Source organism: Zea mays, unplaced genomic scaffold (assembly GCF_902167145.1).
Source record: "Zea mays cultivar B73 unplaced genomic scaffold, Zm-B73-REFERENCE-NAM-5.0 scaffold_56, whole genome shotgun sequence".
Taxonomy (NCBI): Eukaryota; Viridiplantae; Streptophyta; class Magnoliopsida; order Poales; family Poaceae; genus Zea; species Zea mays.
The window spans coordinates 10,001-25,000 of record NW_023367212.1 but is presented as its reverse complement, the minus strand read 5'-3'; positions in this window follow the sequence as shown (position 1 = coordinate 25,000).

Below are 15,000 nucleotides of genomic sequence, written 5' to 3'. Positions count from 1 at the left end.
GGGTAGTGGAGCCAACATATTAGGTCGGCCACTGAGATTTTGCCCCTTTTTCTCCACCTGCGCTGGAGGGATTGCAGCGGGATTCAGATGCCGCTCTTGACTGAGCCCGGGTTTAGGGGCTACCTGGGTTTGTGCCCAACCTGGCCAAGCGCAATTCGAGATCGGGATAGAGGGTAAAAGCAATCCATCCTTATAGCAAGTCCTAGAGTTAAGTAAAAAAGACTTCTCGGGAGTTTGGGAGTGTGACTATAACCAGTACTCATGTATAATATAATATCCTCTTTCTAGTTAAAATGAGTATTACCTGCCTGCACAATCAATCTATGGCGATCTCGGTCTCACGCGCCAGTCCCTCTTGCTAAGCCTAAGTGTTAAGCATAGCATATCTTATATTAACCTATCTTAAAAGGACTTCCAGACATTGATTTTAGGAGAGTCATTTTGTAGGGCCATTCGCGAGCCAGTACCCTTATTAGGATAGGAAAGTAGGGACTTATTCGAAGTTCATAGATATAGTCTATCAGGCTGGTCTCCGGGGTCGTTTCCCTAGCAGAGCAGGTTGGTTTCCGGTTCCCTACAAGCGTTCTATATAAGCGGTCCCTGCCAGTTACATCAAGTTCCATTCCAGCAATCAATTAGGCTAGTATTGATAGTTCAAGCTAAAAATTCTGTCTTAAAAAAAATAATAGGTTAGCGGGACAAGGAAGAAAGTGCGATTGTATTAGTGTTCCGGGAAGAAAGGGAATCCTGCGCTTCTCTAAGAAAAGAAAAAGAGAGAGTTTACACAAGTAAAGTACTAAACGAGAAAAAAAGCATTTCTCGAGAAAAGGTCCCATAGTCATGATTGGGTCGACCCAATCATGACTCATCATATTTATATATATAGACTCCTCATATTTATATATATAATAGAAAGATGAAAGGTTTATTTTTGTTCGGTCAGTCTGTTTCCTTTCCTCTCGATTCACCTAAAACTTCTTTTGCCACTGACGTGATACTGATACAATGAGCCATCTCATTCTACATTGAGTTAGCATCCTCACCTAACTTCCACTCCGTCTCATTAATTATTTTCTCTTTAAACATAACTTGCTTATCCCCTTTCCAATTCCACCACCTAATCCTAGGCTCCCTTGCTCCTTCTCTTCCATCTCTTAATACTAAGATAGAGTACTAAAAATCTATGTTGGGTTGCTACACTCTCTCCAGGTATCACCCTTACAATCCTTGAAATACTTCTGATCTGCTCGTCGCGTTAGGAAGAAGTAAATCTGACTAACATTAGAACCACTCCTAAGAGTTCCCAAGTGCGAGTCTCTATTCCGTGTTGGCAAGTATCAAATCATACGCCATAGCAAAAAGATACTTTTCCGCGTTATCTCAAGAAAAAGGACGAAGAATTATAGAATTGTCGTGTATGTTACTTTGTGGGTGTGGCCATTTTGAATCCCATTTCCTTTCCTATGGTAGAGACAGTCGTTTTCCTCTTACGAATTAAGTTAAAGACCGCTCCGCTCCCCTTCGGTCAAGATCGATACAATACAGCCGATCCGCTTTCTTCCGTCAGTAGTCGATATATTTATATAATTAGATTAATAGCAGTCCTATATCAGGTATGACAAGGTTGGCAAACTGTTTTCCTAAATTCGAATTTAGTTCACAGCCCTTCTTCATTAAAGTGGGCCGCAGTGGAAACGGCGAACAATTGCTGTAATATATAGTATAGTATAGATACCGGAGAAACATGCTGCTCTCCTCTTCTATTCAATTTTCTGTTTCTACATATCTTTCGAGAAGGGGGAGGTCATTAGAGGCTCCTCTGGAGGCCATGAAGGATCCGTAATTCATTGCAAGGCATTCTCCAATCCCCATAGGTGATACAGGAGTTGATTGAAAGGTAAGGTAGTGCATGCCCATCCTAGATTTCCTAGTTCCGATCCAGCTTCCTGCTTTCAGCAACCAGAACTGAAGCGGGGCCCATTGAAGAACACTGTACCTTAGCCCGAGCAGCTGCTTTGTCCAATTCTTCCTAATCTGGGTAGGCCCAATCTTCCTTAGCCGGATTTATCCTATCTATCTGATCCGAGGGATATTCTTTTCTCTAACCCTAGAAACCCTGCTTGAAGTATGTCCTTCGTCTTTCGACTCAGCCTCGCTAGTAATCCGTTCTCTGTAAAATGTAATGAAAGTGGGTTCGCTTCTTTGCTTTTCTTTCGATATCTCATCGATCAGAGGGGTTTATCCTAACTGGCTCCCTAACCGAAGGTTCTAAATGTATTTCCCTCCGAGGGCCTGGTCGATTCAGCGTTGGATCTTGAAATGCAATTCGCGATTGATAAGAAACATGCCCTTCCCCTCTAAATCGTTGTCAAGTACTGGATTGCCATCCTTCCTGGTTGTCCTTACTTACTATATGTGATATCTGGGAATTCCTCCCAAGCTCTATAACTAGAATATTCATTTATGGAGTTGCCTTTGCCAAGAAAGTTTCCTTTCTTCGATGAACCCCGTTCGTGATACGATACCCTGCCTGGGCCTCACACTTCCTCGAAACCAACCCACAGAAAACCACTGGCCCTTCACTCCCTACTGTTCTTCCTTTAACCCGCAGTTCCTTCAACAATGAAGGTTGGACTTACTGACTTGCCTCTCTGCTCAACCAACTCACCTGTTCGAGCCTGCTTTCGAAAGTGCATCCTTTTCCTTGGGCGAGGGTGCTTCCCTTCATCGATAGACTTTCCTACGAGACACGAGCGAATATACGTACGCCAATACCTACGATTCCTAGCCAATGGAATGAAATAGCAATTGTTCGAAGAATCCTCTCTGGCCACCTGAATAAGTTGATCAAACTCTTGGCATACAGATTTGAATTCTAGTTGGTATCGGCCTGTCATACTCATCCTCCCCTCGCCCATGAAGTATGATATCCGTTGTAGTGCTTCCAATAGCAGAGCCGTGGATCCGACAACCTTGTCTACTGTAAGGCTGGGGATGTGAGTCTATGCGTTCTCCACTCCATTCTATTGATGCTTCTTATTAGCTAGATCGGGCCCAATTGACAGACAGGTTCTGCCCTCCGAGCACTAAATCCCTTCATCTTGCACTGGATAAGGGAATCTAGTATTGAGAAAGAATGGTACTTCTTTTTTACGTCGTTTATAGACGGAGGAATGGATACGAGTAGCAACATCGGGAGATGGAAGCTGACACAGGCAAGACAAAACATGAGTCTTCATAAGCTAGAGCTTCCGACCTTTACTATTTACATCAGCTCAACCTTCTTGCCCATTTGCTTTAGCGGTTTGATTGGCGGGTTTTCGGCCTTGCGTAGATGGTTTGCTTGGGCTCTAGGGTCATTCCCTTCTCAAGGCTGGCAAAGTAGGTTCTTTATTACTCGAAAGCCGTTGCACTTTCGTTTCTTAAAAGTAAGGTATTGGTATACGGATCAGTAGGAACTGTTTTGGAAGTCTACTCTAGTCTAGTACAGTGCTTTAAAGTAAAGGTAGCCAGTAGTGGTAGCCTGTAATGGATCGTTCAGGGAAGGGAAGAAGCGTGGCATCATTTATCCTAGCTTTACAAGCTTGATAAGTATTGGTACAGGTATTGTTAATGGTTGGTTCCTTGAAGGGAAGTGCTATCATTATAGCTATCTTTTTACTAGTAATGGAAAGGTACAGGAACCTTCCTTGAGAAGAATGGGTTTTGGTGAAGGTGCGGGGCTGGTATTGGTTTTTGTTGCTAGGTTTTGAAGATGCCTTGCAGGGAATTGGTACAGGTACAGCTTCCTTCGTATCTGGTATGGGTGATTGGTATAACCTAATGAAAAGAGGAGTGGTTGCTACTACTTCCTTAATAAAACCAGCTTCCTAAATAAAACAAATAACAACTTTATTGTTCTTCTTCCTGCTTTCTTCTTCTTCTTCTTCCTCTAGCTCCAATAGCAACCTGCTTCGGATCCAGCATCTGCTTTCTTCCTATTTCCTAAATCTAACAAAAACAACTTCTTCTTCATCCTCCTACTCCTAAATAACAACCCTGCTTCATACCTTCCTTTTGGCCTTGCAGAGAAGTGGTATCACTGCCTGAAAGGATAAGAGTGTGTCTAGTTTTACAGTGTATAGCCTAGTGCTTGAGTAGAGAGGTTTCTTTCTGCCTTTTGTACAAGAGCAGTTAATGTAGTTGTACTGGTGCGTTCGTTTAGGCCTTGCTTGATGGGATGCAGGTGATGGTGAAGTGTTCCTTGCTTTAGAAGAGTCCTATATATTTTAGCTGACAAGAGCAGTTAAGTTAAGTAAAGTTATGGTAGTGGCAGGTAAGGATCCTTCGTTTCTGGTTTAAGCCCGGATAAGAAAACAAGGAAGTTGGTTGAAGACTCCCTCTCTCTCATTCTTCCGGAATGGAAATGCCATTCTCGATAGCAAGGTAGGAGACATAGCAGCCATAATCACTTTCATCAGAAAAGAGGTTTGTTTTCTTGCTTGTCGCTACAGATCGTTTTTCCGGGCTTCATCAGGAAGAGCACTTGCCATTCTAAGGTTCAATGAAGCGGGTCGAAATATGGCTTGCTTACTTCTACTTCCTTCCGTTCGTGTAAGCACTCATGCTTCCACTTCACTCTCCTCTCGAAAGCCAGGCCAGGTTCTAAGTCCGGTAGGTCACTAGCAGTTCGAGAAGAAGGGTTTTGTTTGATTCACGAGTTCACTCAACAACCGGATTTGCCCTCGATACCCAAGAAGAAAAAGTGGATTTCCCTTAGGGCCACAACTAATTAGGCAACCCTATTTTCCCTCAGGAGATCAGGAGAGTCGATGGTTGATTCGAAAAGTCCCTCTCGCCTAGTGGCTAAACTAAAGAATCCGATGGCACGCTTGGGATCTAACCAGCACCAGAGATCTCTGTTTCAATACGCCGATCCGATCCTTGAAATACGCCGATCTACCAAACAGCTTGCTTGCTTTTAGTTGACGGGCAAACCTGAGCACTAACTAGTCCTGTTCCACTTCTGAATCTACGTCAAATTTCCGGAAAGCTAATCGATTTTAAAAAAGTGCATCTAAAGCACCCTTTACTAAAATCAATGTAGTTGCATGCAAACCTTCTGCAATAGCATGATGAACCAAGAAATCTCCGGGTTAGCATATATCAATGATGTTTTCCAAGGGCTCAAAACGCTAGGTTCGTTCTCTCGCTCCGGTAGACTGCTTCTTCTCTCAATTGCCAAGAATGGTGCTGGTAGATAGCATGGTTTTGGTAGAAACGATATCTCGTACCTGCTTTGCTATAAGTGCCTTCCCTCCCTTTTGATTAGGGAAATGGGATTCAAGATTTCGAATAGTTCGATGCAGATGGGCCAGTTCTTGTCCGAAGAAGGATGTTTGCTTTGAGGTTTCCCCTAGTTGGGGAGACCGAGAAGGCCCTAACGACATTGCATCTCCTGTTCTCCTGTGTTAAGAAGAAAACTTGTCCGAAAAAGCGAGATGATAGGAATAGAGATTGGAATGAAAGTTGGACTAGTAGATCCTTGTTCTTGTTCAATGAATACTTCTTTCCCAGGTGCTGTCAGAAAAAGCAAACTGGTTGGATCCCAGTACTTAGAAACCATTTCTCCGAAGCAGGTGCCAAACCTTCTCTTCTTCCCTTAGAAATTGGTCCAGAATAGGCATTCTTCGCTTAGGGCAGGTAGGTTCTCGGGAAAACGAACTAGACCGGTAAACTATTGCATCTTGGCCCGAGAAAAGAAAAGATGGATTGGAGTGATTGAACTAGAACCCGGGTGAGCCCTCCTATTGATCAGATCTCGGTAGTGAAATGATAGGAAATATGCCAAGAATAATTCCATTTCATCTCTTGTGTGATCAAACGGGTTGCCCAATGTACCAAATGCTTTCTATAAAGTGTGGAAATAGTCAATGTAGGATGGGACTCTGACCTAAAACATATGTGCTGGGTGTATCTTCCCGCCGACCAAAAACTTATGCCCAGTGCCAGACCTGAAAATAAAGGAAATATAGGAATGTGGAAATAGGAATGTAAGAAAAGCCATCAAGCTAGGAACACAGAAAGCTACCACTTCTTGTAAACAAACCTATGCTATGAAACAATCAAAGTAGATCGGATCGTATGAGGGATGCCTACAGGGCAAGGATATCATGATTTGAACAAGCAGGGGAAAGTCAAGAAGCAAGGTCACTAATCTAGATCCGGCCTGGCCGAAGGATAAGAAATGGATGGCTATCGCTTTCCTTCTTAGGTGAGGGATTCGAGATGTATGCGCCCGCATAAAGATCTGAGAAGCTATGAATCTGTCGTATATACTATAATAGACGAACAAACACATAAAGAGAAACCGGAGACTAATGACCTAGATCATCAAACCTTTCTGTCCACACTCGATCCTTAGCAATAAGCCTACAGCTAAGAAGATGGAATGGTACCAAGCTCACTTATACGCACTCCTAAATGAAACAAACTAGACTATCACACTAAGTTACACCTGCCCTGAGCCATAAATCAATAGAAGAGTTCGGTATTATTTCCATCTTTTCCATTAGTTTCTATGAAATCCTGATATTCGTTTTTCTATTCCACTGCGCATAGCCCGGTTCTTTCCGCTAGCACTGGCAATAGACCCTTAACCGGCACTGGCACTGAGTGCATTACTTACTGAATTACTTACTTTACTGCACTGCATTTCCAGCTGGCCTTCCCGAGTACGAGTATGGGTTCGTTGGATCATTCTATTCTATGTCAATTGGAAGTTGCATTTCAGACTCTGGAAGCCCCGTTCCTTCTCCTTTTAAGGTAAGGTAAGGTCGGCATAAATCCATCAGTGGTAGGAATCAACGATCCATTTCGTAAGAGAAGAATTGGGGAAAGCACGCAGTTGGCAGTTGACATCTTCAATACAGAACTCTTTCTTCGCTTTCTTTTCAGGAAACTCGAAATCTCGAACTAGAAATCTCGTAAGAGAGGATCAAGCTCTAGTCTCACAATTGAGAAGTACGGCACCTTTTTGCCCAATAAGCTAGTCTACCTTTACTGCGGCACCTCGAAGGAATGAATAGCCCGGCCCCTTCTCTCAGGAATCCGTTGATAAGGCAGTGTAGGAGTGCAAATCCTTCTAGAGACTTTCCAGTCCAGATTCGACGCGACGCTTAGCTTATTATTCTTCTGAAGATGCAATTCTGGATCTCTGTACAAGCTTTCAAGATTGGCTGGGCGTGAAGCATCTCTATTTCTTGTGATTTCCTTGTCAGTTTCTCTAGCAGCCCTACCTCAAATCCTCTTCTGTGGAAAACTAGTTCGTTCATCTGATGGCACCCAATGAGTAACTACTAATGTTATGAATAAAAGGCCAGTCGCAGATTGATCCGATACGCCAGACCTGCTTCCGTTGTTTGACTTCCTGACTTCCTATAGTGTAGCTTTCCCTGAGCGAGAATACGACCCAGAAGTACCCGCCACTCTATCTCTGAAGTGAGTTCTGTCGACACCTCACAAAGAAAGAAAAGGAGGGCTAGGCCCGAATAGGTCTTTGAATCCTGGCCAGAATTGAGGGGAGCTTCGCTCTCCATTGAGTAAGGAAATCCAGCCTCGGGAATGAAAGTAATTAACTGAAATATCCAATAACATATAAAATAGAAATGTTAAAGCATAACGAAAGAGTAAGACCTCGGTCGTGCAAATCATGCCGAGGAGGCTTCCTTTCAACAAAATGCAAGGATTCTCCGGGGGATAGCCGCTATTAAAGAAAGCCCTGGGCTGTGGACTCAGTATGGAATGGAGATAATGTGGTATGCTTTCCACTGTTGGCAGTTCTAGATAAGAAAAGGTTGAGTTCGGCTGGCTCGGCTCGCTAGGAGGATGAAGCTTCTACTCTTTGAGTGAAGTAAGTTGGAATCTTTCATCGTTCTTTTCCTTCTAATGTCGGACTGATGAAAGTCGTTTTTATGAAGAAGCGTTGAAATAAGAAAAAAATGGTGGTCAAATAGAAAAAAGAAAAAAAGATTGAGGGCTTTTGCTGCCTATAGGGCAGGTACTCATTGTTTTACTTCGCTCTTCTTTTCTCGCCAAAAAGTAGAGCAAGGAAAGAAAATGAACACGCAAGGAAAGAGGTTGGTTATTCGATCACTGTTCTCGGAGTCGTACACACTCCACTTATGAGTTGAACAAAGAAAGTAATGCTCGAAAAAAGAGAGTAATGCAAAGTGGACAGATCAAGTCAAACACGAGTCAATTCCCTAAAAAAGTCTCCCAACCTGACTGGAAAAGTGGGAACCGACTTCATCAAAAACCATCAAGTCAAGCCCATATGCATTTAATAATAAGGGATGTTTCGCTAAGGATCCAAAAAGGTTTCTTATAATCTGTCTAAATAAAATCCAACCGTCCTTTCTTTAGGAGAATATCGCCTATTTCTCACTTTTGATACCAGTTGAGTACGGCACGGCACGGCACTATCATGAATCAATGGAAAGCTTTTTTTCTGACTAGAATTGACACGCTACTGCTAGTTGTAACGTAAACAGTGGACTCACTCACTCAATCTGCCGTGCCAGGTATGAAAAGAGAAGCTAGTCCGGAAGCAAGGTCAATCAAGTGCGCCACGTCTGTCCCAGGCAAAACCACTGACTGCTATGGCAACCTCTCTTTTGATTCTCCTCATTAGATTCTACTAATCTCATTGGGAGCTGATCTGAAAACTTCTATCCTATCTCGCTATGGGCCAAAAGTGCATCTCACCTAGTGGAAAAAGTTGCACTATTTCTTGGCACAACGATGGATTCCAGGCATGGCTGGCTGAAGAACGGAAAATGCTTTGATTATGCATTTCTCGAATCTAGTCCAACACAACTGAATTTCGCCCCTCCTTCCTACTTTACTTTCCACCGGACTCATTCCAAGAGTCAAGAGTGAATGGGATTCTATTAGGCAACGAAATCAAGTGCTAGTCCCCTTCTCGGGAAAGCCAATTTCCTATTCCAAGAGTCTAGTGGTAAGTTCTAAGCTGGAATGGGTCCGATCCTTGCTAATGAATGAACTCCGTCACTACTCCTTTCCTTGGGCCAAAACCACGGAATATTTTCAGGAAACTAGACTCGAACTGAACCATAGCCCGGCACCCTCGAAACGATGGATTGCTTTTGAGAAAACCGCATCTCACTCAAAAGTAGCCTACCCCATTTTCCCGAGGGAATACGCAAATCCGGAGTGGGAGAAGGCTAAACCCATTTCTGTTCTGATCCGCCAGATCATGTCATGTCTTGTGTCAAATAGATATTGTCGTATGGTATGGAGTGAGAATCGAGATGACTATGGCCAGTAGAAAGAAAGAGAGAAAGAGGTAACGGCATCTGATTACCGCTTTTAGCATGGAATTTGGTACCGGATCGTTTCGAAAACGAGTCCCTAAAGTCTGTTTTCATTTCAATGGCAGGCTCAAGGAGTGGAAAGTGAGTCCATTCCTTGGTAAAAAAAATGAAGTAATGCTGCTTCCTTCTTAGACTTAGAGAAGGGCCCCTATTTTTTATTTTAGTCTAAGTAGCCTATAGTGGTTGTTTCCACTTAAATAAAGGGCGGGTAGGCTAGGGAGGGAATGTTTACTTTTCTTATTTGCGGGGAAAAGAGTTGATGCCGCTAGCAGCTCAGCTTAGGCCGTACCTACATGGGCTCCAGATCCTCCCTGTCTTCCTGCAGATTCTGATTCCAGCTTGCCTTGAATCCCAAACATAACGACTACTTGATTCGCGCCGGGCGATTCCAGTTCCAGAGTGATTTAGCCCGCGCCTGGGACAAGTGGTTTAGTGGACTCTTGAGAAGTAGCTTTTCGGATCTCTGGGTACGTGTTCCACCTTTGTTTGGGCGTTGCAGAAAGATAACCTGCTGCCAGAAGAAATAATGCAGAATTGAGTGAATAATGCCTTTAAACCGGTACCGGTAAAGTACTCTCGCGCTTATCTATTTATAGGCCCAACCTATGAAACAAGGTTCTCTACCTGTGTAGATACGGCAAACAAACTCTACCAATACCAATCCACCGGAAGAAGCCTGAACAATCACCCAGCAAGAGCTTTATAGGATGTTTCCTTTCTTAGTCTTAGTCGAGGTTCTTACAACGTGGCTTGATGCAGTGTAGATGTTTTGGTAGTCCAGTTCAGAGATATGACAGGAAAAACTCCACACTAGAGACAAGAACATAGAAGAGAATAAAGGCAAGGGTGTGCTTCTTCTTTCTGGAGAGACTGACAATAAGAGTAGATTAGATCGTGTGCTTCTCGGTGCGCCGACTACTTCACTGTTACCTACCTATCATTCACTAGACCGAGTATGAGTACGGACTGACATTCACTAGACCAAGTCAGAGTAGGGGGTTCCATTCTTCACTACACCCAATCTGTACCGACTCCCATTAATTACAGGTTACGAGTGTGGAAAGACTTCTTACTTTATTCCATTCACTACTGGTTAAGTAAGCATGAACGTAGATAAGAGAGGAGTCAATGGAACTCTTGGCTTGTGAACAAGTGACTTCTTTCTTTTCATAGACTACACTACAGACTATCAAGCACTAGAAAACAACAGGCCCAGTTACGTACGAGTCAGGCAATTGTCTACCCTCACGAAGCAATGAGAAAAGGTAGGTGCTGATGTGCTAGTATAGAACATAAGTAAGAAAGCATCTATTTCCCTATAATCACCGACGTTGGTATTTGCCTACACCCCATTCTATGAAAAACTCCGCAACTCCAAATATTCGATATAATAGGAAGGCCATTCACTTTAAGAGGAAATGGAGCTGCATAGCGTTGCCTTCAGACTGGTATTAGCAAATGCTTTGTTGATCTGAACCGAACAAAGACACATCTTTGGTGCAGTTTTCCTAAAGGCGGCTCACAGGGAAGAGATCCGTTTTGTCAATCAGCAAAACCAGTTTTCGTAGTGATGAAAGAAATTTCCCTCGATCATGTGTTCTCGGCCCTGTGACTGGTAAGTCAGTTCAGGCAAGAGATGATGGCGGGTCGATCACGATTTAGTCTTATTGATAATTGAGTATACGTCCGCCTAAGGTAAGGTCTGGTTAGAAATCCTTAGGAACAAGAAAGGGCACACAATCAAAGCCAGAGGTCTTCGAACCTTGGTATTTCGAATCAGATTGATAGCTTTTTGAATGGCAGCGGTTCCGGGACTCTAGTCTTTCGTTTACAGGTTCTACATTAGGTTCACGAAACCTATCTACACAGCAAGCTTCTTCAACAGGTCATTGGACATCACCCTCACTTCTTCTAGCAGGAAAGCGCGTTAAGAGGTAAGATCGTACCTCAAGTCAAAGGGCCTCGTTATAGTTGGAGGCAACACACGCTGAACAAACCTCAACTTGCCTATTTTGTGTAACTGGTTGAAACTACGAATTTCCAGTTCATCTTACGATGGTATACGGTGACGGGCCAACCTTCTATACTAGTGCATTCATAGGAGGACGAAGCAGGAATTAGGAAGCCCTACACTTCAACCGGAGCGAACTTCACACTCGAACTTAGATATAGCAAATAGATCAAATAGGCTCAGAGAGATACGGGGCATAATCAAAGAAAAAGAACCGTTGGAGTGGCAATACAGCTAGATAGATAGATAGAAAGTCTGATTCTAAACTCAGTCTGATCTGTCACACCCAGCCATAAACAACCATTCCAGATTCCCAAGATGAAGTGGAAAGAAAGAGGATGCATTCAGGATCTCATACTTCGAGAGCTCAACAGCTGTTAGGAACGTCGAGTCCCGCTAAGAACTGCTAACGTCGAGGGCTTTGATTCTTTTATTTCCTACCCAACATAGGCAACACTAGACTGATCAGACTCAAAAGACTACGCCTTGTCTTTTTGTCCTAAACTCAGCCGACTCTCCATATTCAACTGTTTATGCCCCCCATAGTAAAAACCACTCACACCAGTTTTGCCTAGTAGAGTGTACGATCAAAGTGAACTTTTTATGCCAGCCATAGTCAAAAGTCCTACTTTCCTTCGCACATCCGTTTGATTGCTTAATCTGTTTTGTTACCCTTGCTATCCTTGCCTCCTATGGATAAAAGGAAGAAGAAACCTAGTTGAAGTAAGGAAAACAGGTTCATAAGGTTTTCGAGTCGAATCTTTGATATGGAAAAGTCGTATCACCGCTCCGCAACCTGAACCACGGCACTTCCAATCCTCTTTATATCACGATTCATTATGCAAATAAAGCTTTTCCTTGCCACTTGGATTCTGGCACTTTGAAAGAAATACGAACACTTCCACTACTGCTCTGGAAAGAAGAAATCCGTCTTGTTGCGAGGAATTCTTTGCAATGGGGAAGGCTAACACTTCTTGCTTACTCACTCACGTTATTCACTCAGAAAAAGTAAAGTAGTAGCACCACAAATAAACTCATCTATCCCAGGTAGCCCCTAAACCTGATATGATACGATGGGGAACTGGGAAATTACAGAGAGTGGTGGGTCCCGCCGCGCAACGGATGAATCAAAGCGAGATCAGATTCCTCTTGATGAGGGCCGATGTGACTTCCTTAAATTCTTTCCTGAGCTCAACAAAAAATGGAGGGGTTGGGGCTTTGGCTCCAGGCCCAAACTCTATCTTGTGGTAGACTGCCCTCCTAGGGAGCGCTTGGGCAACTAACTTGTGGGGCATGACATTCGGAATTTCCCGAGAAAAAAAGTCTTATGTGTATTGGATCCGTCTGCTGGTTTCAGGGATGGGAGTCCACCACTCTTGTCCAGTAATGGTAGGGATTCGCAGAAGAACCTCTGGATCGAAGCAATGCGGGCCTGTCTGTCTGTATGTAATCTACTTCTGAATGAGGGAATCCACTTTTGCTACTAGGGAATCAGACTAATAGCCTGCGCCTGTTGGCAGTAGTACTTGAACTATACTTGACTCGGCAAATAATATTGCTATATCGAGGGACTCAATCCAGAGGACATTTCCAATAAGCTACTCTGGACTGGCAGCTTTCAGAGATTGATCTACGTATTCCTATTCGACTTGTGGTTCCCGAATCAATAGCGGACTTCCGTCAATCCATCAAGCAAACAACGTTCACTGATACGAGACGGCACCATTTACTAGATTTGCACCACGCCCTATTCATGATCTCTTCCCTGGTCAGTAGTAGGGTTGCCGGTGCCCAGGAATAATGCTTGTTATTATTAAGCCGAAAAGTAACGTATTAAAAACAAAGTGAACAAAGTGTACCGTGCCAACGGAGACTGACCGAACTTCTACGCTATGCCCCGACCCTGCTGATAGATAAACTATTCATCTGGTTGAGCCAGGCTGGCCCTATTTATTCCAATGGAGACTAGACTAGCGTTAGCTGAAAGATAGGATTTCAAAGATAGGTGTTCCCCATGATAGCAGTACCTTTCTCCCTTTCGTGGTGGAATGGACCGCGAGTAAACTGAGCCTTCCGTACACAGTGAGACGGCCTTTTCGAGACAAGTCAGAAAGCTCTTAAGTCCAGTAAGCTAAGCAAAGCTTTCCGTTGGACTAGCAATATCGGATGAAGGAAGCAGCGGTGAACGGAGTCAAGCTATTGGCTGGTTCTAGCCCACACGAGATGTAGGTCCTGATTCCCTGAACCGGAAGATAATGAGCATCGCGGTAAGAGAGAGTCTACTCGACTTGAGAATCGTTGATAGACAAATCATGCCCGGCAAAGGAATAGGACTAGTGGAAGTACCCGATCTCATAGTGGACTCGCAATCACCTCCTAATGGTATTATCACCAGGGCTGCACTGCAAGAGAATTCATTCCATTGAGCTGATGGGAGGAACTCCTGTTGGTTGTTTCGAAGTCAAGGATGCGGCCAGGGTTGTTAGAAAATAAATAGGCAAAGAAGTAGAGCCGTCTTTTGCATGGAATAGGCGAAAACCCTTGTTCCTTCTTCTAGCTCGGGAAGCAGTTTATTAGCGAGGAAAGACAAGCCTTCTGCTTCTGTTGATGCTGAGGATGTAGCCTAGCCGTTGTTGCAGGATTGGCAGGGATAGAGGAAACTGGGAATAGCGATTCTTCCTCCAGATAGGATTTCATGATTGAAAGCTGTAGCTCATGATTGATTTGAAATACGCATCCCTCCCGTATTGGTGGAAGTAGATCTTATATCCCACCAAAGCATCGGCTAGTTGCAAGAGATATTGTTCGTAATGCGCCGCTTGAATGTTCTTCTCCCATATGTTGATCAAGTCTTGAACAGAGAAATAATCCATAATCTTTTTGTTCTTCAACCAGAGCCTTCTGAGTCTATCTTCCCCTTCCTTCCTATTAATAGAAGACAGAATGCTAGGCATGACCAGTCCTATATTCACTAAATCATCCCAATGATCCCTAAGAATACTGAAAAACTTAGCATTTATTTTATTTTGTACGCTCTGCAGCTTGTTCAGACTAGAGAGTACTACTTCAGTCTCACTATCATTTACCATGTAGATATGAAAATTACCCTCGTCCTTTTTACTCGATAGCAGTGTGGTCTTCCTAGAAACCGCTCCCTCAGAATTTAAGTAACCGCCTGATAGATCACGTGCTTTGTGTGTGAGACGATTCATGTCAGAGGCCTTCACCCATTTTGATGCTCTGCGATTCTTCCAATCTCGCGGAGGGGACACCATAGGAAGTTCTGTAAAGAGCGGTAGATCCTTTATGTCAAATAGACACCTAACATAGTTTACTGGCTTATACTTTTATCCTTTACCTTTATGCTCGGAGAGATCGACCTCTACAAGAGGATTGTGGATCTCAATCAATTGATTGTTGTGCAGCCATGTTAATAGACCGCTCCCAATCGCATACTGTTCAGAGGCAGTTTTCTCATCAATAGATTTACCCTTATCCGCCATTCTTTCACCCTTATTCTGTTTCGGGCAATCCGTCTTCATATCACCAATCACCTTACCATCAACAACGCCTTCAACCGCACTAGCAATAGGAGTCCCAGCCAAAACAGCTTCA